General features: G+C 31.1%; 1 pseudogene; it reads left to right on the top strand.

Annotated features, from left to right (window-relative positions):
- LOC115706394 (12-oxophytodienoate reductase 3-like) overlaps positions 1–23,496 on the top strand; it is a 33,605-nt pseudogene extending 10,109 nt beyond the window's left edge.
- The last annotated feature ends 525 nt before the right edge of the window (positions 23,497–24,021 follow it).

The following is a 24,021-nucleotide window of genomic DNA, read 5'->3' as shown; positions in this document are numbered from 1 at the left end:
CTCAAACTATCCAACAAATGCCTTTGTCATATTCCAATTGAACACTATCAAGGATTTCGTCTCAAAAGAATAAACATGTAAGTTCTAAGCTTTCCTGTCAATCTTACTACAAACCATAGTAAAACAATTATATCAATTTTCATAAATTGAGTATTTGCAGAAAAACACATGTTTCTAAGCATCCAAAATAATCCAAAGAGTTAACAAAATCAAGCACACAGTTATTTTACAGTTTCAGATCACATCACACTAATCAGCAGTATACAACTATCGTCAAGCTTATTGCCATTCCTTAACTAAAACAAAAAACTAAAACAGAAAAATTAAAATGCAGAAATTAAAGTGCAGAATTTAAAATTTTTACCGCTCTCCCCCCAAACTAAAATATGACATTGTCCCCAATGTGACATTAAAGAAAAAGGAAAGGAAACTTACCTGAGCGCCACATCAACAAGCGGTTGACGCCCGTAATAAGCATCATGCTGGACAACTTGAAAGTTGTTTTTAAAAATGCCCTCAAGCTTGGCATGTAATGAGTTTGAACCAAAAGCCACACCAACAACACAAGACTTTCGATGATGAGCTTGGGGAGAAGCCTTTCGTAGCTCGTAGAGGATATAATATGGTGTTGATGAAATATATGGATCCATTGGTGGTTTGTTTGTCAATATCATTGATGCAGTTGAATCAATGATGTCATGTTCTTCCTCATCCTCCAATGTCACAGTTTCAACACTTTCATCTAACAACCCTTCTTCTTGTTGCTCACTCTTCACTTGGCTATCCATACCCTCACTTATGATTTCATATTCAATGATTTCCTTTTCACAAGGATCTTGATCTTCAACTGTAGGCTCATTATCTTCCTTGTATTCAAATAATGATCCTTCTTCATTGTACCAACAACTCTCATAACTTTCATCATTGGAGTTATTACATTCTGAATCATGAGTCATTGAATTATCACATAAAGATCTCACCATGTCAGTTAAGCGATTAATCTCTCCTGGAAGTGATTGTAGAAGTGATAGTAGTTGCTCCTCTTTTTCAGTTTGTTGGGATGAATTTGGGCAATAAGGTGGGTATTGGTGACTCCAACCCTGAAGTGATGGATTCCAATGCCAATCGTAATCAAAATCTGCCATATCATTCAACAGATCTATTACATCATAGCCTCTCATTAATAAAGGTGCTCTAGTTGCCTCTACTCCACAATCAACCCAGCTTCTTGTTTCATCGTTAAGTCCATTATACAAGAGCCATGTAAAACATCCACTTGAGAAAGTGGGATAACATCTCTCTCCAAGCTCTTTAAATCTCTTCCAAGCAGAATAGAATGGTTCATTGTGTTATTGGACAAAATCCTCAAGATATAGCATCTGGATTTATCTTGCAGTTCAAACTCATAAGTAAAACATTAGTAAAATTAAAAGAATAAAACTAAATTAGTACTAAAAAGATAAAAAATTTAAACAACAAAATTAATACTAAAACTAAGAAGAAAAATCAAATTAGAACAAAATTTAATTTTTAATAATATTACAAAATTTAATCTAAAAGAAACAAATTGGAAATAAGCAAAAGAATTAACCAAAGTAGAAGTTAGTATAATTTTATGTAATATATATCTTTAAACAATTCCCCCGCAACGGCGCCAAAAACTTGTTACGAAATTTTATGGTTTTTACGCAAGTGTACGCAATCAAGTAGTATCTCACACAAGTGAGGTCGAACCACAGGGAATTGGATTAAGTACCACTGAACTATACTTATGATTCTATTCGGTAAAATAATAAGTTTGCAATTTGAAAGTAAATAACTCTGAAAATTAAAGAGAAAATAAACGAAGATTAATCAAGATGAGAGATTACGGAGGTGAATCCTATTGTTAAGCTACCAATGTTAATACCTAATTGCTATCCTTATCTCAATGTGAATGACAGATTATAAATTAACCTAACTCTTTTCAGATCTTTTAGGTTCTAAATAATGTGTTCTCTAATTAACTTCTTAATTAAATCAACACAAAATCAGCATTAAGCAATAATCTATTAGTCACTGAGGCTATGTAAATACTTTCGTTTCACATCAAAACCTAGACTATCCAAATTTTAGCATTCTCAATTCTCACTTTTCAGATTTCGAATTGAGATCATTAAACATGTAAAAGGTGATCAAACTTGCACATGGAATTAAACACAAATAAAGATAGTATTCACACATAAGATGAAGGAATGACAATTATTTATTAACTAGGCATAAACTTAAACAACAATCATCATCCTCCCTTATTGGGAAATTTAGTTCATAATAACTCTAAAAACATCCATGATTAATTCAGAAATAAAAACAAACATAAAGAAGAATTAAAAGGGTAAAAGAAAGAAACTAGAAGGTGGTATCGCTCCGGGTCTTCAAGATAGCTTCCTCTCCACTTGCCTCCACTATTAGGTCTGTTTTTTGCTTGATTCTGACCTTCAGTGTTGTATTCCTTATATAGGGATGAGTGGTGTGCCTCCAATTGAGAGAAAAATCAAAATTAGGTCAAAACCACGACGTCCGTACCAAGTCGCGACTAGCCCTTAAGCTGGTCGCGACTATAGGCAAACCTCAAAAATCGAAGGTTCTGCCAAACCTCGAAGTCGCGACCAGGGTCGCGACCAGGAAAAAGGGTCGCGACCTGGCTCAATTGAAGTCGCGACTACTGTAGCTTCTGGAGACGAATTTTTCCAATTTTTTCCAGTTTATCCCAGTTTTTTGCCATTTGACTGAATTTGAACTTTAACACTCCGGGAACCTGAAATAATGAAAATCAAGCTTAAAACTGCTCCAAAAGACACCAATAGACGAGATAATGCTAACTTTAAAGACCCGAGACATAGGCTAATTATAACCTAACAGAATAAAAGAGAGCAAATATGAGAGATATTCACCAAGAACATTCTCTGTAATAAATACTCTCATAAATAACAAAGACTCGTTGACTAAGACTCGTTAATGTCCCAATCACGTAAAATCCCATGCATTAAACTTTCTACAACTTTCTTATATATATTTATTAATTGGTTGCCAAAAACCTTGGTTAACACTATTAATAATAAAATTTTTATTAATATTATTATTAATATATTATTACTATAATATTATTTTTATTTATATAAGCTTATCATTAGTTTATTATATATACATATTATATAAGATATCAGGAAACATAAACGAACAGTACGAACGAAACCCTCTTCTTCCTCTTTCAACAAAATTTTTTCTCCTTCTATCCATTTTTTTCGATTTTCAAACCGAAACCTAGCGATCTAAGTTCTAGTAGTAGCAGGATAGCAAATCCTTGAAGAGAGAAAACTTAAGATATGGTTTAATTACGTTTTAAGCTAAAAACAATAGGTTTCGTATAGGGGTTTTGTGAATTAGAATAGTTATGAAGGTTCTGACCTTATAGAATTATTCTCGGGTAGTCATAGGACTAGTTTCGATATTTTCTTGTTGAATTTGAGGTTATTTTGAGTTAGATTTTGAGTTTGGAACATTTTAAAGCTTAGTCCGAACGTTAATGACGTTTTTCATTTAAGGCTCGATTTTAATTTCTGTTACGTAAGGATGGTAATATTTATGGCATATATGTGCCCTGTGAAGTTTGGAGTGAATTGGATAAGTTTTGGTAGTGTTTCAGTGAGTGCGAAAATTGAGATTTTCGTATTTCATAGTTTAGAAATTTCTAGGAGATTAGAAATCTTATTTTTGTCATAACTTTTGACCCCGAGTGTCTGTTTTGGACGTTCTATATACCATTTCGAAGCTTGCAACGAGCTCTACATTATGGTATATGTTTTAGAGCCAAAATATAAGTTTTATTTTAGTGTATTTATACCGTGGGGTTTGGTAGAAAATCTTAGATTGTCTTATGTGAATATTAAGCAGTGTTTTGGGATAAATATTTATTGGTTTACTGTTGCTGTGACATAGGACCGAGATTATCGGGGATAGTTCTCCACTTGGGTTGGCCAAAATGTATGAACTTAGATTAAAGGTAAGAAAAGTATATTATACTGCATAGTACGTTGTGTGTAATACAATTACTATTGCAATGAATTGATTAATATTGAGATATAGTTAATATTGTTATATAATGAAAAGATTGATTGGTTGAGTATCGATAATGTGATGATATTATGCATGTGATATATGGGCTCACCTGATTAGGTGATGCAATTTTTCTGGCGACGTACTGGGCGTAAGTACGGGCGTCAGTGATATATGATGAGTGTACAGACTCACCTAATTAGGTGATGCAATTTTCCTGGCGACGTACTGGGCGTAAGTACGGGCGTCAGTGATATATGATGAGTACCGAGCGTAGGTACATGCTCACCTGATTAGGTGATACAACATGCTCACTTGATTAGGTGATGTGATACTCCTGATGACGTGTAGATACGACATCAGTGATATGAAAATTGCCAGGTTATGGCATAGAATGAAACCGTTGTAGGGTTTCCTCCTGGCGACGTGTAGATACAGCGTTAGTGATATGAAAATTGACAGGTTATGGCATTAAATGAAACCGTTGTAGGATTTCCTCTTAGTGACGTGTTGATATGGGCGTCAGTGACATATGATAAGTACCGGGCGTAGGTACGGGCTCGTCTAATTAGACGATGCGATATATTGGTGTCAGGTTGTGGCACGAGCTCACCTGATTAGGTGATGCAATTATATGATATATGGGTGCAAGTTTTCGACACAGGCTCACCTAATTAGGTGATGCAGTTATACGATATATGGATGTCAGGCTAAGACACGGGCTTGCTTGATTAGGCAATGCAATACATGATTATCAGATTAAAGCATTGACTTGCCTGATTAGGCAATGTGATGTTATGAAGATGGTTACTTTATGAGGTAACATATATAAATAATTTATATGATTAAATGAATATGAATTCTATTATTGGTCTAATGATTTTGTATTACCTAATATCTGTATACTGATGTTTATTCATGACAGATGTTAGTAGTGATTTGGATTTCATCTTATGAACAAAGTGTGATAGTTTGATTCATATTGTGTATAAATGACAATATTCGAATAATAAATTATATGATTGTTATTATTACTTTTCTTGCTAAGCCCTTGTGACTCACGGGTGCTATGTGGTGCAGGTAAAGACAAAGAAAAGCTAGATCAACTATGAGGTGACAATCTTCTCCAGCAATGTACATATTGACCTCACCGACCTGCGTGTCGAGTTGCCAGGAGTTGTTTTAAACTGGTTGTATCTACTGTGTATTTTGATTTTATGGTTGTCGTACATATTTCTTTAGCAAAACTTTTTATAACAGGGATTCCTGAAACACACTTTTTATGCCGTTATAATGTCCGTTTTTAGTGTTTTATTTTGGTCAAGTTTTTAATATTATCACGGTTTTTAATAATTAATTATTCTATTAGTATTAAACTAGTTTATAAAATCACACACGTGGGGTTCCTATAGATTAGAGTGTTACAACTCTCATTCATAGACGACAGAAGTCGACCATGATACAAGTAATTAATCTTTAACCTCCCAATTCAAGAACTTTGGATTGAAGATCTGAGCAGCTTAATCACCGTTCGTGAGAAGTTGCGGTGGAGGAGCAACATTTTGAATGAATCTTTGGACTCGATTTCCTTTGATTGCAATATATAAGGATCTATTGTTTCCAAATGAGAAAATTGTGATTGGTTAGTTTCTCTGAAAGTGTATAATTAAAGTATATTGGAAACTGAGATTGCTTTGTCTTGTGAGTGTGATTCCATATAGCAGTATAGGAACAGGAATTGGTTGAGTTGCAGCAAAGGCAGACGATGCATTACCAGCACCAGTGAAGTGTAATATCGTTATTTGTATAATTTAATATCATGTTTCACTTATTTTATTTTAATGAAAATTTATAGAGAATCGCTAATCAATTATAAGATGACACCTCATAATCATAATAGTGCTAGGCACCTTGTTGCCCCATAACAATATTGTTGTGTTGGATACTTGGCCACCATATAATATTAATTTTTGCTTTTAAATTTAAGAAAGTGGCTTTCATGCATATCTTTTTCATATAATTTTTTAGAGAAATGTAAGTAAATGGTCCTATTTCTAACTCTATAGATAGTTAATGTCCCTTTTTTAAAATAATAAAGCAAATGTTCTTTTTTACTTTTTAATACCTAAAATACCCTTCATTATATAAAAAGTAGTATATATTTTAGTCCTTAGAAATTATGAAAAACAATAAATCAAAACCTCTCTACTGAATTTTTGTCAACTATTTTTTCATTATATAAAAGGTATTATATATTTTATTCTTTTAGATTTTGCTACTGTTGTTGATGTCTAATATGTTATTTAACCATATAATTAATTTTTTATTAATATATCGTATGATTTACAAACAATATACCTTAAACTCAGGGACGGACCTAGTAGTGTTGATATGGGGGCTATAGCCCCCACTAACAAAAATATTGCTTTTTAAAAAATTAAATGTAATTTTTTTAATTTAATAATTATAGACTAAAATAGTAAAAAGCCCCCACAAAATTAAATAAATCTAGTAAGAGTGATTATAATATAGGTATAAATATTTTTTAATAATAAATAAGCCCCCACAAAGTAAAAATTTTGGGTCCGTCACTGCTTAAACCAATATACATATATCATAAACTTAAACTAATATATTATTAAATGAATTGTTTTCCACAATATACAGTAGCATACAAAAACTATATATCACAATCATAAGCAGATATACCATAGTCAAAAATTAATATACCACCAGCATAGTGAAAAAAAAAATTATACAAAAAACTTAATTTAATATTCTACACGTTTTTTTTTTCTTGTTCTTTCTTTCATGAAATACCAATGAACATAAAATCAATATACCTCAATCAAATATAACTATACCTCATACTTAAATTAATATTTAATAGTTTTTTTTTCTTTATATCCTTCACGATATACATATCATATACAAACGATATACCTTAGACCAATATAAATATACCATAAACTTAAACTAATATACTATTAAATGATTTATTTCCACGATATATAATAGCATATAAAAACTATATTCTGCAATCATAAACATAAATACTATAGTGAAAAATTAATATACCACCAATATAGTGAAAAATATATATATATATACTAAAAACTTAATTTAAATATTCTACATGTTTTTTTTTCTTTTTCTTTCCTTCATGATATACTAATAAACATAAAGACAATATTTCCTAATGAAATATAACTATACCTCAAACTTAAACTAATATTCCATATTTTTTAATTTCCGTCTTTCGTTCATTACCATAACACATTAAAATAATATACTACAGTCTTAAACTAATATACTACCTTTCAGTTATTTCAAAAAATATATATATACTACTTTTCAGTTTTTTTTTAATATATTATTGCACATAAAAATGATATACTATTGTGCAAAATAACTATACCAAACACTTAATTATTCAATGTTATAATTGTAATTTTATCATCAAATTTTTAACTAAAAGGACATTTTGTTAATTTTTTTTTTAAAAAAGGGACATTTATTAACTTAATTGTTAGATTTAAGGCTATTTTGCATCTTGGCCTAATTTTTTAGTAGAATTTACGTGGTATATGGTTTTTTTAAACCTTTTATGATAAATATGGCATATTTAATTATGGACCCCTTTATATGGCTTTTTTCAACTTTGGCAACAGTTTATGGGATTTTAAAGCCCATACGGCTGGAACTATTTTGCCAAAAGCCCATATTGTGTGTTTTGTAGTTTCTTTAGGTTATTTTAGTACAGCAGCAAAATTAACATCTCATCTCTGAAAATGATGTGTTTTATTTAGCTTGGAAAATCAACATCTCTCCAAATCTTAGCTAGGTAAAGCCCTAGCCGTTCTCCACTTCAGTTGTTCCCTTCCTCTTCACTTCACTGAACCAGGTATCTCTCTTTCTCTCTCTCATTTTCTGGTTGTGTGAGTTAACTGGGGACGAAGATTTTGGGAAGGGATTGGAGGTTTGCGGCAGGTAGTGTTGGCTTTGAGGAGGTGTTTGTGGAATCAGAGATTGGAGTTTCAGACATTACCGGCGGTGGTAGTGCTGTGACCGGCGGCAATTGGGGTTCAGATGAGGGTTCTTCTTTCTAATCGATTCTAGCTAATGTATTTGTGACCGGAGATTGGAGTTCATTTCCAATTTTATAAACTCTGCAACTGTTTTTATAAACTCTTTTTTTTTGTACATTCAACTTCATCAAGTTGTACATTCAAGAAAAGATCATCTCCCATGGCTTTTTTTTCTTCCCCTGATCTTTACCACTTCTTCTTTTTTGCTTTTAGGAACAGTAGTAGTAGTTGCTAGAGAGTTTGAGAGATTTAAGCTGTAGAGGTTTTCATACTATACTCGTATTAATATATATAGTAGTTAATTAATCTCTTACTATAGTTTAATTAGTACTTATTAGTAAGTTTGTGCTAGAAAAATTATTGTATTATCAAGAGTTTCTCATGATGAAAGCCATCTTAATTTCTGTGTTTTTCTATGTTTTTTTTTTCTCTTCTCCATTAACATATTCACAAGAGTATGTATGTATATGCTATATATATAATATCTGAATTTATTTATGTATAAATATTTATGTAATGTGTTCAAATTAAAATTCATGCAGTAAGATCAATATTGACTTTATTTTGAATTTGTATGAACTATAGCTCATCATTTGCAAATGGCATATCTTTTTAGTTCAAATTTTCTTTGATATAAACTCTTTTTTCTTCTTTTGAGTTTATTTCTAATTTTAGTGTTGAAATTGTTTTTACAGTGATATTATCTCAATTGGGTTATCCAAGCTTATCAGGTACAATAGTCTTCCACTTCTAATTTTACTTGTTTGACTTTGAATTCAATGATAAGTTTATGTGTATGTACTGTTATTGTTTGCCTTCAGTTCCTCTTCTAATTTTTTTATGTCATGTTTTTACTTTATTGTTTGCTTTTAGTTCCTGAATAGTTTCTGCTTGTGTGAGTCCAGTGTAGCTTTTGATCACTGTCAGTCTTTATATGTCATAGATAGTTTGTTTTCATATGGTTGCTTTGCCAGACACTAAGCTATGACTTTATTTTTCTCTCATAAGACCTTGAGGATCATAATTATTAATTTTGTATTTCAACAATACTAATTAACATCACATACAGGGTATGTCAAGAAATATATCCTATTTACTTCTTCTCCCTTAGCTACCTTTTCTCTTCTCTTTAGAGCCAAATACACACTTTATGCTTTGATTATGAATTCGTGTGGGTATTCGATTCTACTATCATTAATATTATATTAAATTCTATTTGATCATTCCTATTTTGGAAACATGTCAAAAACCAGTTTTTACAGATTGATTTGTGTTATTTGTGCGCTCTGTGATTTTTGGTGTGTGGGTGGTTTTAAGGTTAAGGTTGAGGTGTGTTATTGTTAGTTTGTATGAAACTGATTTTCATGTTAATTTTCATGACTGGTTTTGTTGTTTTGTGTCTTATGTTTATTTATACTTTCTCAATAACTGGTTTCTTGTTTTTATAAAATTTATATTTTTGAATGTACCTTTTTGAAATAATCTAAGATATTTAGAAAAAATCTTTAAAACAATGATTATGTAAACAGATAAAATTTCAAAAGTGTAAAAATGTTGTGTGTATCCTTGTGAAAAAATTATATTCTGTTCAACTTCATTCAAAGTTGAGAAACCAGTTTCTATAAAACTGTCAATCACTAAAATTATATAATGTTCTACTTTATTCAATGCTGAGAAACCAGTTTTTATAAAACTGTCAATGAATATCTATTTCTATTGTAGCTGTTCATTCATTCTTCTTTGACTCGTTGCTTTTGTTATTCTGTTTTGGTGGTTTGTAAAGCTGTGGGTTATTGCACGTTCTTCGGTTGTGGCCAACTTTTCCGCACCTTGTACATTTCAAGACAACTTTTGGTTCTCCTTTTGATCTTATTCTTTTCTTTCTAGGTCTCCCGGCTGGTTTTCTTGATTTTGGTGGCCACACTATTCTTTCCATGCTCTCAGGTATAGTCCATTCTCTTTCATTTGGTAGAGGATGTACAGTTCTTTCATAGGTTGCCTTCATTGTTGCTGTTTTGTAATAATCGGCAACATAGTCATAAGCTCTTAATCCTCTTTTTGCAAATACAGCTATTGCATGTGAGCATGGTATCTCATCTAGTTGGAACCTTCTGCAGCTGCATGTTCTTTCCAATATGTTGATTGTGAAATCACCTTTTTCTTGCACCTTTACTTGAACTGGATTGTTGTGATTGCGATGACCTGTTTTTTTTTTTGTTTTGAAATATAAGATATGTGTTAGAAACCGGTTTTTGATCATGATCAAGAAACAGGTTTTTTAATAACTGTTGTTTTCTATGATTTAGTTATTGTACCTGGTATTTCATTGCTTTAAGCAGGTTGTCTTCATACTTTTTATCCTCTTTCCATTGCCCTCCATATTTGATCACACACATTATTGAGTCCATACCTGTACACAGTATTTTAAATATTGTTAGTTAAAAATTACAATGTATTAAGAAACTGGTTTTCTTATTTTTTTGTTTTGTTTTTATTTGTTTTAAAATTATATGTGTTTGTTTCCCTATATATTTCAGAAACCAGTTTCCAACATTACTTTATATTTTGTTTATGTTTAACTGATAATATTATTTTAAGAACTTTTAGTTAAAATATATATTGTTTTTAGAAACAGTTTTTTTTTTTTGTTTTAAAATTATAATGTGTTTGTTTCACTATATATTTCAGAAACCGGTTTCCAACATGACTGTATATTTGTTTATTTTTAACAGGTAATATCATTTTTGAAAACTGTTTGTTACAATTTATAATGTATTTAGAAACCGGTTTTTGTTTTTTTTGTTTTAAAATTATATGTGTTTGTTTCCCTATATATTTCAGAAACCGGTTTCCAACATTACTTTATATTTTGTTTATGTTTAACAGATAATATCATTTTAAGAACTTTTAGTTAAAATATATATTGTTTTTAGAAACCGGTTTTATATTCATAATTTTCAGTAATCTTTTCATTTTTGATCGTGGACGTCTAAAACTGAATTTTTCATATTGTTTAATTTTCCTTTTTTTTTTTTGTTTGTGAAACTTCATAGTCTAAATCTAGATTAAGTATGGACATTTCATTATGAAGCAATGCAAGATCATATAGTTTTGGTATGAAATTTACTTCAATCTAGTTTTTTTTTTTCTTTTAAGTTTAAATTGGAATTGTACATAATCGGTGTAATTTTCTTTTGCAGTATATATATCCCTATAATATTCATAGCGGAATTTATATAAGTGTACCTGTACTTTATTTTGATCGTTGTTGACAGGGACGATCGGTGTTGGCTTGATTTTGTTGATTGAATTTTATGTGTGCAGGTTGATCGATGCTCTGCTCTGAGTTTAAGAATGCGTTTTCTGGTTTAAGGTGAGAGCTTCATTGCTTATCAGGTGCGATGTTGCAGGTTGCTTCTGTGTGTTTGGCCATGGCCATGGCTGTTTTTCAGATCAATTTTGTTTGAATCAGAGAATAAATTTGGACAGGGAGAAGTGATGAATTGAATCGGAGAAGATGATGAAGTGAAGAGAGAATCTCAGTATCGCAGTAAAGAGAGAAGAGAGAATCGCAGTAGAGAGAGAAAGAATCGCAAGAGAGAGAAAATTGTGTACAGATTTTGTTTATATATGGTTAAAAATAGTAAATTTTATTCATTTAAAATTAGTTTCTGTTTTTAACTTATTATATGGTTTTTTTTAAAAAAAAACCATATTTGTAGTTTGCTTCCTTAGTTAATGCCATATTTTGTGGCATTTAGTTTTGTTGCCATATTTATCATAAGATGACTCATTTTTCCCATATTTTTGAAAATATCCCAATTTTTTAAGTGAGAAAATTAGATTCAACAACATATGGGCTGACCTGTTTAAAAAAAAAAATTGGCTAATACGAGCAAAATACGATACAAATCCGAGCACGTGGGACACGAAATTGTTAGGCCTACGAGCTATGCTAGACTTATTATTTAAAAATGTGGCACGACACGATACGACTCATATATTTTTAAGACACGGTACAACACGACTTATGTTTTGAAATGTATGGAAAAATATGAGTAGAACGACAGTGACAAATTTACAGCTCTAAGTGGGACCAATAGAAAGTAACTATTTTCCTTCAAAAAAAAATAGAAAGTAACTATTTTTGTTAACCCATAGCTGTCCTAAGATCTTGGAACATGTCTTCTGGATTCTGTCTCACTTTCAAGGCTAAGAGATTGATGCAAATCCAAATTAGTGAAGTTGTATTCATTCAGCTATTCGAAATGGGCTCTTGTATACACCCATATATATAATTTATTTTAAATTCTTGGTTTATGAGAAATTTATGGGTCACTTTTTATTTATATAAAAAATAAAATGGTTTATGAGAAATTCATGGTACTTTTTATTTATATATAATAAAATAAAAATAAAATAAATTCCATTAAATTTTTTAAAAAAATAGGGTTGTAGATTTTCTTTAATTACTATATTTCTAACCCTATTTGATTATTTATGCATCTTTTATAAACCCTATTTAATTAAAGTTAAGATTATAAGATTAATTTAAATTGTTGTTCATATATTGATTAATCCCATTAATAAAAAAATAATTCAATATTGAATTATTTTTTTATTAATGGGATTAATCAATATATGAACAACAATTTGAATTAATCTTATAATCTTAACTTTTTAATTCAATTAATAATTATTTGTCACGTAATTATTAAGTCTTTTCCCTTTAATTTTCTTTTTGTTGATGATATTAATTTATTCATATTTTGATTTCTACAATTTTTGTGTTCAGACCATTAAGGTAGTGTTCTACTAGGGAATCTAACGAGTTTCGCCCCTTTGCTAATGGCCTCTAAGAGTTCAAATTCCAGTATTGTATAAATCTTTAATTTGTTCTATTTCTTATATTAACTGAAATTTTGCTACTTTCTTTTTTTTTTTTTAATTTACAACTTTATTGTTTATATCTTATTAGGGGCATTCATGGAAATTAGGGTTTCTTTGAAATATACAATTAATGAGCATTACTTTTTGATCATAGTGTGTTTTCCATGATTGAAAACCTCAATAATCTCTATCATTTGATATCAAATAAAATAAATTATCATAATGTATACATTATGGTTATTTAATGAGTAATTAGTGTGTTGAAATTGTCAAGCTGATATTTCGAATTGTTTATAATTGAATTGTTTCTTTGTCAAAATTAATATTAATAAGTATATTTATATGTTTATAGGTTTATCTATTTTCTCTTAGATCAATCATGCTCATATAGCAAAAAAATCATACTCATATAGACATGTTATTTTCATTTTGTAATTTAGATCTTCTTAGTCATTATTTAGTTCACTTAAACCTTTTCCGATTATGGTAACTGAAGTTTTGTTTCTTTTAGGTACTCAATTACAAAGATCTGTATTACATATATTATTTATTTTTGACTACGAGGAGGTGGATTTCTTTATTGGGAAACATATAGTGTGACAAATAATTGTTCATATATTGAATAATTATTTTTGATTAATGGGATTCATATATATAACTGTGTATATTGAATTCTTTATTCAAATAATTATTTTTGATTTTTACGTGATTATTCATTGTTCATATATCAAGAACCCTATTTGATTAAAGTTAAGATTATAAGATTAATTAATTTATGATATCTTCCTATACACATAATAATAATCTCACCTAATAAGCTAATAATATTTTTTCTTTAATTTTTAATTTTATCATTTTCAAATAATATAGAAAAAAACTAGCATAAAATTTAGTATACGTGTCTCGCACGTAGCTTTTTGCTAGTATATATATATATATAAATGGGTGACTATTCAATGGTTACATTTTTATTGTAACCATATGGTTACGATTTTTTTTACCTGTAATAGCAGGTTACCAATGAGTAAAAGTTTCATTTTTAGAATTAATTAATTATAATTAACTATTTTTTAAGTAATTAAATAAATATTTAAGAAGATTTTTTTTAGCAATTAAAATTTATAAATAATTTTTTTTTATTTATATATAAATCCCTTAGCTTAATTATTTTAACAATTAAGCTATTTAATTATAAAATTTTAATTATGAAATTATATGTATATAATTTTAAATTATTAAGAGTTTTGTTATAAAAATTAAAATAATTTAAGTGTAAAAAAAATAAATTGCTAAAAGATCCTTACTTAATAATAAATTACAAAAAATTAATTAATAATTATACTTAATTTAATTTTAAAATATAATTAATCTTAATTAAAATTTGAAAGGAAATAAATTAACAGGTTAATATCAGGTTACATATTATTTTTTATTTATTTTTATTTAATTTTCAAATTAATCACAACCATTTAATAGTAATCCAATGGCTAAAAAAAAATATAACTATAATGGTCACAATAAAAATGTAACCATTGTAACCTCCTCCATATCCCATATCTATTTTATAAAAAAGTATTGGGTGATTTTTTTTAAAAAAAGTTTTATATTCAAAAATGACAGTGAAATTGAGAAATTTAATATCATATACATTTAAAGCATAATTTAAATATATATATTATGCTTCGGTATCCCCTGGTAGGCCAAAAATCTTAGAGCTTCACACCACTTGTTGCAGTCGCAAGGAAGTAATCATTTTCAGAGAAAAGATATAGCAGTTACTGCTCTAACATGTCCATCAAATTTGGCAACATTTGGGGAGGCAGTCCTTAGTATATAATAACTTTTCCCAGGAACCAAATAGAATTAGCGTTGGAAAACCACATTGTTAATCGAAAGACTTACACAACGAAACGATGGAAGTGGAAAATTTGTCAGCAATCGACTGATCAAATCTTTCAATGAAATGGGTTTAGGTTTTGACCAAAAGAGTAGTATAACAAATTTATTTGACGAGTTGAACAATCTCTTCATCTTCCATGACTAAGAGTTACATTGAATTTCTTAATGTAATTTCTCTCCAAAAAAGGAATTTTTGAGTTTAAGAATATTGGAATGTTCTCAATTGTAGAAAAACAATAGGATTTTTAGGTTTAAGAATGGAATTTTTGAGTTTAAGAATGAAATTAAAAAATTGCAATGGTTTAAAATTTAACTTGTTCTTAGCATTTCTCTTTTACTAATAGACAGATATCATAGCGAAAAGCCTCAAAGGTCCAAACCCACACCATCGCAGCCTTTCACTGAAAACCTGAAACCCAATTTGAAACAAATTGAAGAAGAGAAAAAGACTCCAATTTCAGGGCATCGAACTCCGGTGAATTCGAAAATTTCAGCCTCGAAATCTAATTTCCATACCGCCAAGATTTGTACTAAATGCAAATTTGATCGGCTCGAAACGTCGTCGTATTGGGTTGGACAGATCAAGTTGGTTGAGCCAGTAAGCAAGCATTTTGCTTCGCTTGCTTTCTTCAAACTCCCAATTGAATCCAAAGCCCAGAGAAACAAGTTATGACAAGAACCATTTTTCATTAATATACCAATCTTGCGGTATCAGTTTCAAGTTCCACATGGATCGCTAACAGGTTACTCTTATCAGTAATTAATCATTTTCCAAGGTATTTATATATGTACTGTATATATAATTCATACTTTTACATTATTAGACCTATAAAATTCGTCTTATCCCTATAATTACTTTTCCATTATTATTATATTACTATATATTGTTATTGTTCTTATATTGGTTAGCCATTAGAAAAAATCATTTATGAGGTATAAACTACTCCATAGCAAGGAAGTTATAAATATTAATTATTATTATTTTATTTATTTTTAATTTTGATCGATTATTCTATAATATTACTATAATATATATTTTTTTTATTATTATTTATAAAAACGGTTGATTATAAATAGTTTTTTCCTTTCAATTATATAGAAATTTTTAATATATTTTTCCTATCAATCATTTTAATTTTTTTTTAGACTGTATATTCTTTTTAAAATATTTTTTCATCATTAAATATTTTCAGATAGTAGTTAAATTAGATTCCTACAATTATAATTTAGGTTATTAATGATTGAATTAGTGCTTGTGAATCTTCTTCAATGTTACTAATTGCATTTAACAAGATAAGTTATTTCACTTTTTTTTTTTGTTGGAAAAACTTTTTTAATGTGATTATTGTTAGTATTTTTTATAAATTCTATCTATTAATGCTTATTTTGTTTATTTATAGTGAAATAAATTATAAATTTGTAATAATATTTAGTTCCTCAGTATTTTATTTTTCATCCCACGAATGTATAGTTTGTTTGTGCATGTGCAATTAAGACACTATTGTCCCTTCAAGTTTTTAGAGAAAGGATATTGAGGTTCTCAAAAATTTGCGTGATGCTGATGTTGATAATAGATTGTAGTCCGCTACCAAGATTTTACAACTATGATTGCTTTTCTATCAGAGTCCCCTACTCAAATGATTGTATGATCATTGTTAGAAGTTTTTACAAGTTTATTATCCAGATTTCCATGAGTGTTCCTAATCTGTGTTGCTCATAAATTAGTTGCGCATACTCTTTGGATGGATTAACAACTTGTTTGGAATATCCTTATTTTCATTGGATATATAGTATTCATATATTATTAACTTAAGAATAAATTGCAGTTAGATTATCAAGATTTCTTAAACAATCATATATTGTATTCAGTATTTACTTTTAATTATTAACAATATTATTTACATTAATTGAATATACATATTAATAATCTCAAATAATAATTAATAATATATTTTTTTAATTATTTATTGTATTATTTTTAAATAAAGCAACACAACATAAAGCTTAATATATATACCTTTTAGGGCTCGTTTGGAACGCCGTATTAGGTCGTATTGTATTGTATTGTATTATATTGAATTGTATTTTATGCAATATTTTTATGTAAAACTATATGTGGTATTAATTTTTATGGACACTTAAATATATAAAAATATGATATATAATCTAATTTAATATAATACAATACAATACGACCTAATGCGGCATTCCAAACGAGCCATTAAGGTAATATTTTATAAATATAAATTGTTTACAGTTGGTTTTTGCGAACAACTGTCAATATTATAATAAATGGCATGTGTGAATTACTACGTCAACGTCAAGTGTTGATATTTTTATTAATAACTACACAATATTATGTTAATTATTGCTATGTGGGGAGGACGCCAGAGCACTATATAACTCTTTCTTTTTTTTTTTTAATCAATTTAATCATTAATTTTTTTTTCTTATGCATACAGATCAATATTGTTTGTGAGTGTTGTAAATTGAGCTCCAGCTCAAATGGGAGAAAGCATTTCAACAATGGGGATTGACCTGTTTTCCCCTTTCAAGATGGGCAACTTCAATCTCTCCCACAGGTTAGTCACCCAAATCCACATCGATAGATTTCTCTTAGTTTGGAAAACTCAGAGGACTTAGATATGGGTTTGGACTGATTTTGCTTTTGCTTTTACTTTTACTTTTGGTGTGGTTGGCACTTGGGCAGGGTGGTACTTGCGCCAATGACAAGGTGCAGAGCTATAGATGAAATCCCTGGACCAGCCCTGGCCGATTACTACAAACAGAGGTCCACCAACGGAGGATTACTCATCACTGAAGCCACTTCCATCTCCAACACCTCACCTGGGTACGTTTTACTATTTATATATAGTTGCTATTTGGTGACATATGAAACTACACATTTTAAGTACAATAAGTTAGCCTTTTTAACATTAAATTGCAACAATAATAGTATTCTTTGTTGTTCGATGGTGATTCTAGCAATTCTATAAATATAGTTGGCTTTTAGTTCTTAGGAAGTAACAATTAAAAAGTTCATAACTATTTAATATTCGCCTATAGTTTGAGGTAGGACCAGACTATTTTTGTTTTTCATTGATACAGAATTCTAATTTTCTACCAAACACGTAAAGTTAATATAAAACGTAATCCAATCCAAGTATTAATATATGCACACGCACATATACAGTATTTGTCTATTATAGATGTTTCTCCTTTGGAAGTACTAAGAGTGATTTGTTCGTTTTTTTTTCTTTTTCTTTTGGTGGGTTAGTTTCCCACATGTCCCTGGGATTTACAAAGAAGAACAGGTTGAGGCATGGAAGAAGATAGTGGATGCAGTTCATGATCAAGGTGCCATCATTTTCTGTCAACTTTGGCATGCTGGCCGTGCTTCTCATCAAGGTGAAAAAAAAAATCATACATGACTCATTTGTTTATTTTGGAACACATGATTCATTTTATTCCATATATACATGTAAATAAATAAAACCAATTAACAAAACTTTGATGAGTGATACAATGATATTGTAGTTTATCAACCCAATGGGGGGTCACCAATATCTTCAACCAACAAAGCCATTTCAAACAAGTGGAAAGTTCTCTTACCAGAGGGGTCATTTGAATCGTATCCTGAGCCTCGAGCCTTGGAAACCTATGAAATTCTTGAGGTGGTGGAGGATTATCGTCGTGCGGCCATAAATGCCATTCGAGCTGGTTCGTTTTATCTGTTAGAATTATTATAATGGACTAATACAATTATAGGTTTAATTCCATAATACACAATCATTAACTATGTGCCTGATGTTACTCATAACCATAATGGGATGGTTAGCAACTCAATTATATGTTAGAGGCACATGAGAGCACCCTTAATACTATAGTTGGCCCATTAAATTATAGTATACCATAAAAGACCTCAAAAGCCCTATTAGTTAATAACCCCTTAGGGTTATAAGGGTAATAACATGTGTATATATATATGTGTGTTATGTGTGGTAAGGGGTGATAAGAGTTTGTATGGTAAAGGCAAAAGGGGTTAGCTCCACAAGTGCTCTCTCTAGTTTTTGCTCAAGGATTGGTGGTGATTCTCATGGAAGACAATGAAGGATAATGGCTCACATGGATGGTATGGGAGGTATGTGTTTTATTGTATTTGATGCTCTAAATAAATACTAGATCTTGGCTTTAATGATTATGAGTAATCGTTATTTTAACAATTGGTATCAGAGCCAAAGTTATTGATTTTAGGGCTCAATTTTTTTTCCATAAACCCATTTTCTCAAATCTGAAATTTGTGGTGATTTTTCGGATTAATGTGTTTAAGGTTGTGTGAATATGAGTATTATCCTCTAAATGTGTTCATATATGTCTTGAAAACAATCTTTTATATTTTTTTTATTGAGATATATATGAGATTTAACAATGAAAACCCATTTTGGATTCATCATTTTAGATGTATTATTTTGTGTTTTTTGAGTAAATGGATATTAGAAAATGATAGAGGATTAAGAATGGGACAAAACGCCTCAAACGGCGTCGAATTTGGTGACCGGATGTGGGAGATATGGCCGGATCACGAACCGGGTCGCGCCGATCCGAATTTCAGACCCACGGACCCGACTGAGCAAATTTGGGCGACAGGGACGACTGTAAACGACATGTCGTTTTCCTCTGTCGGGAAAAACGACATGTCGTTCGCCCTTAAGATTCAGCCCCAACCGAGAAAGACGACGTGTCGTTTTCTGACTTATTTGGCTGTCGTTCAGGAAAAACGACATGTCGTCTTATTAAAACGACATGTCGTACGTATAACGATTCAGCCCCCCTTCAGCGCGAACGACGGGTCGTTTTGATCCTGTGTCTTGTCGTTCATCCACCAAACGACATGTCGTTTTTCCAAAACGACATGTCGTACGATCAGTAAAAAAAAAAAAAAAATCTCAGGGCGCGTGGGGGCGCGTGCGTGGCCCATTTTGGGCCATTTTCCACAATTTCTCATATTTTTTAATTCTCTATTATTTCTTGGCATGTACAATACTAATTGCATGAATTTAATTCATATTTGGTTGATAATTTTAGTATTGTGGCATAAATTTTGTGATTTATTTCAACAATTAATGCTTATTTTCTTGCCTATCGTAAGATTAAGCATGGGAAATTGTTTGGTGATGAGGAACACTTAAATATTAATTTATTTAAGTATTGTATTTTCCTCCAAATAACATTGAGATCTTTATGAGTAATTAATTATCCTATCGATGATGGTTGCTTATTAAAGATGCGTAATATGGTGAAGAAAATTATTAAATATTATGAATCACAATTTATCTATCCTTTCGATAGTAAATTAATGCATTTGATTATAATATTTAATAGATTTTTCTTACCTGTGTATGAGTTCCATCTTGTTAAGTTGTGTGAGAACTCTAGCATGCATAATGATCATGTGTTATTTTGCGATCATTTATTTATGAGAAGAGAACACAAATGGCATGATTATGCTATAACATGCATTTAATGGTTATTGCTCTTGTTCCTCATTAGCTTTAAGCAATCCAAGAACCTCTGTCATGTTGACGCTGAACGGAACTAACCACAAGTAGTGGGTAAAATCTCTCGTGATGAATTTGACTCTTATGAGAGTGGATTTGGCCTTGAGAACTTATGCACCTCCGAAACCTAATAATGATACCACTGAAAAGGATAGAAAGTCCTATGAGGATTGGGAGCATTCCAATCGTTGTTGTCTGATGCTTATGAGATATCACATGGATAAGTCTATTTATGGTAGTATTCCCCAAACTAAGATTGCAAAAGATTTTCTCAATGCGATCAAGGAGAAGTACAAGAAATTCTCAAAGAGTGAGAAAAAAATGAATGTCTGACTTTGTTCCATCAGACTAATTACACTGATACGGGTGACATTAGAGCTCACATTGACAAGCTCATGGGTTGTTACCAAAAGCTCAAGGGCATGGGATTGGATCTTGGTGAGGATTACATGGTGTGGTTTGTGATGGAAACCATTCCTTCTCAATTTGATTCGATCAGATCAAGCTATAATGCTCAAAAGGAGCAGTGGACCATTGAGGAGATGACTGCTATTCTTGCCAAAGAAGAAGAGGACATGAAAAAGGGGAGAGCAAGAAGTATCTTCATGGTGACCAATCCAAACAATTCTCACAAGAGAAAGTTCACTCCCAACAACTCTAGTGACCAAAGGTTTCATAAGAAGAAAGCCACCAATCCTAAGGGAAATGGACAAGCAAGCTCTTCTTCAACTGGTCATAAGAATGAGTTTTTCAAAGGGAAGTGCAACTTTTGTCAATGCTTCGAGCATAAGAAAGCCGATTGCCGAAAGCTCAAAGCTCACTTAGAGAAGAAAGGTAATTGTCTTGTGATGGTTTGTTTGGAATCCAATATTATTGATGTGCCCTCAAACACTTGGTGGTTGAATTTTTGGGACTGTTAATCTGCAGCTGAATACTGGGTATTTTTTGGAGTTGCAAGATGTTGCTTATTTACCCTCTATTAGGAGGAATTTGATCTCTATATCTATTTTGGATAGACTCGGTTATAGTCTTCATTTTGGACCTGGAAAACTGACTTTGTATCGTGACTCTATGTTGATTGGAAATGGAATTTTGTGTGGAAACTTATATAAGCGTGATTTGCTTGGTGTTGTTCCTGTTACTTCTCCCTCTTGTCCTTCTTCTTCTTCTCTTAATGTTGTTGTTGGTTCCAAACGTGCAAGATTAGAATTGAAATCATCCATGCTTTGGCATAAACGTTTGGGCCATGTTTTTAGAGATAGAATGGAGAGATTGGTGAAAGATGGTGTACTTCAAGATCTCGATTTCTCTGAATTCACTGCCTGTGTTGATTGTATAAAAGGGAAAGTTAACTGATAAGGTTAGAAAGGGTAAGTCAAATAAGTGCACAGATGTATTGGAGCTTATTCATACTGACTTTTGTGGGTCCTTTGTCCCACCTGCTATGGGCGGCTATAAATACTTCATTACCTTCATTGATGATTTTTCCCGATATGGTCATATTGAGCTCATTCGTGAGAAGTCTGAATCTTTAAATGCCTTAAGATTTTCAAGACGAATGTTGAGCTTCAAAAGGGAAAGAAGATTAAAGTTGTCAATTCTGATAGAGGTGAAGAGTATTATGGGCGTTATGATGAAACTAGAAGGAACCCCAGGCCGTTTGCCAGATACTTGCACGAACGTGGCATTGATGCAAGATATATATAATGCCAGGTACACCCCAGCAGAATGAAATTGCTGAAAGAAGAAATCACACACTTCTTGATATGGTACGTTGTATGTTAATTCATTCTAGCTTACCAGAGTTTTTATGGGGTGAGTCATTAAGGACTGCTGCTTATATCTTGAATCAAGTGCCTAGCAAGTCGGTTCCAAAGACGCCATACGAGTTGTGGTCAGGCAAGAAATCGATTTTGCGTTATTTTTCACGTTTAGGGATGCAAAGCTGAGGTAAGGCCTTATAACCCTAAATCTAAGAAGCTGAATCCGAATACAATCAGTGGGAGTTTTGTAGGATACACTATTGGTTCAAGAGGTTCTAAGTTCTATTGTCCCTCTCACACCACCAGGGTGATGGAATCAAACCGAGCTGTCTATTTTGAGGATGAATTTGGTTCAAATCAAGGGTCAGGAAATTGTATTCAGGGAAGAGTGTGTCTATGTCCCTGTACCTGTTGCTTCCGCTTCCGCTTCTAATCCTACTAATGACCCTGTGATTGAACAAGTTCCAATAGAAGCTCATGGTGAACCTTAAGATCCAGTACGGTGGATCGATTGAAAACCGTTGCAAATTCTTAATCCAAGTGGTTGAAGCAGTAGCTTCAGCCATAGGTGTGAACAGAGTTGGTGTCAGAATTTCACCAGCAATCGATCTCCTTGATGCCCTTGATTCAGACCCTCTAGGCCTTGGATTAGCAGTGGTGGAGAGACTTAACAAGATTCAACTGGAACACGACTCAAAGCTCTCTTATCTTCACGTGACTCAGCCACGACTCACTGCAACTGGTAAAACAGAATTAGATAGACCCAACAGTGAAGAAGAAGATCCCCACTTAATCAGGACATTAAGAAAATCTTACCAGGGAACCTTCATGTGTAGTGGTGGATACACTCGAGAGCTGGGAATGCAAGCCATAGCAGATGATGAGGCTGATTTAGTATCTTTTGGTCGTCTTTTTATAGCAAATCCTGATTTAGTATTAAGATTTAAGCTAAATGCACCTTTGAATAAGTACGATAGAAATACCTTTTACACAAGTGATCCTGTTGTTGGCTACACTGACTACCCTTTTCTAAGCAACGAAAGTGAATCATGTCTTTGAATATTATTATCATCATGAGTAGTGATTACCTATATATTTTATGGAGAGATACTTGTATGTTGGTGCTTTTATTTTTTTCTTTTGTAATGTTGGGGCGTCAGTATGTGAACTACCAGAGAGTATGGAAGTACTCTTAAGTCTCAAGTCTTAAGTCACATTAGCTATTTATTTGGAAATTTTATCCATATATGAGATATACAATTCTTATTAATTGCTTTTCTCAATAACTATGTATTTGTGGCTTTGTCATCCCCACTTACATAATGCAAGTTTTGTTTGAATTGATATTGATCCAAACTTTAATAGTTTAATGTAATGTACAAATTTGCTCTGTATATTTCGTATAGAAAACCAGACTATTTCTTATTTGAACAATGTATTATGTGGAGACTCACAATCAACTTGGCAGCATTTAGATCTCGACAAGAGTTGGTTTGGAAAATAATTAATTGAATTGAATTCATAAATATTAAAATTATGACACTTTATGTGATGTCAACAGATACCTGCTAGCAATACTTATTGTTAAATGAATAACATACTCATTTATCAACTAGATCAAGAAAATTGTGTATAATTTATATTTAGTATTAAATAATGTTTTAATAATATTTATGAGTTGGACTAATAAAGTACACTATAGATCCAGTCAACATTTTTTCTTTTTCG

This window comes from Cannabis sativa, chromosome 1 (assembly GCF_029168945.1).
Source record: "Cannabis sativa cultivar Pink pepper isolate KNU-18-1 chromosome 1, ASM2916894v1, whole genome shotgun sequence".
In the NCBI taxonomy this organism is placed as follows: Eukaryota; Viridiplantae; Streptophyta; class Magnoliopsida; order Rosales; family Cannabaceae; genus Cannabis; species Cannabis sativa.
Note: the sequence above shows the minus strand (reverse complement) of the source record. Positions and strands in the feature narration are given on the sequence as shown.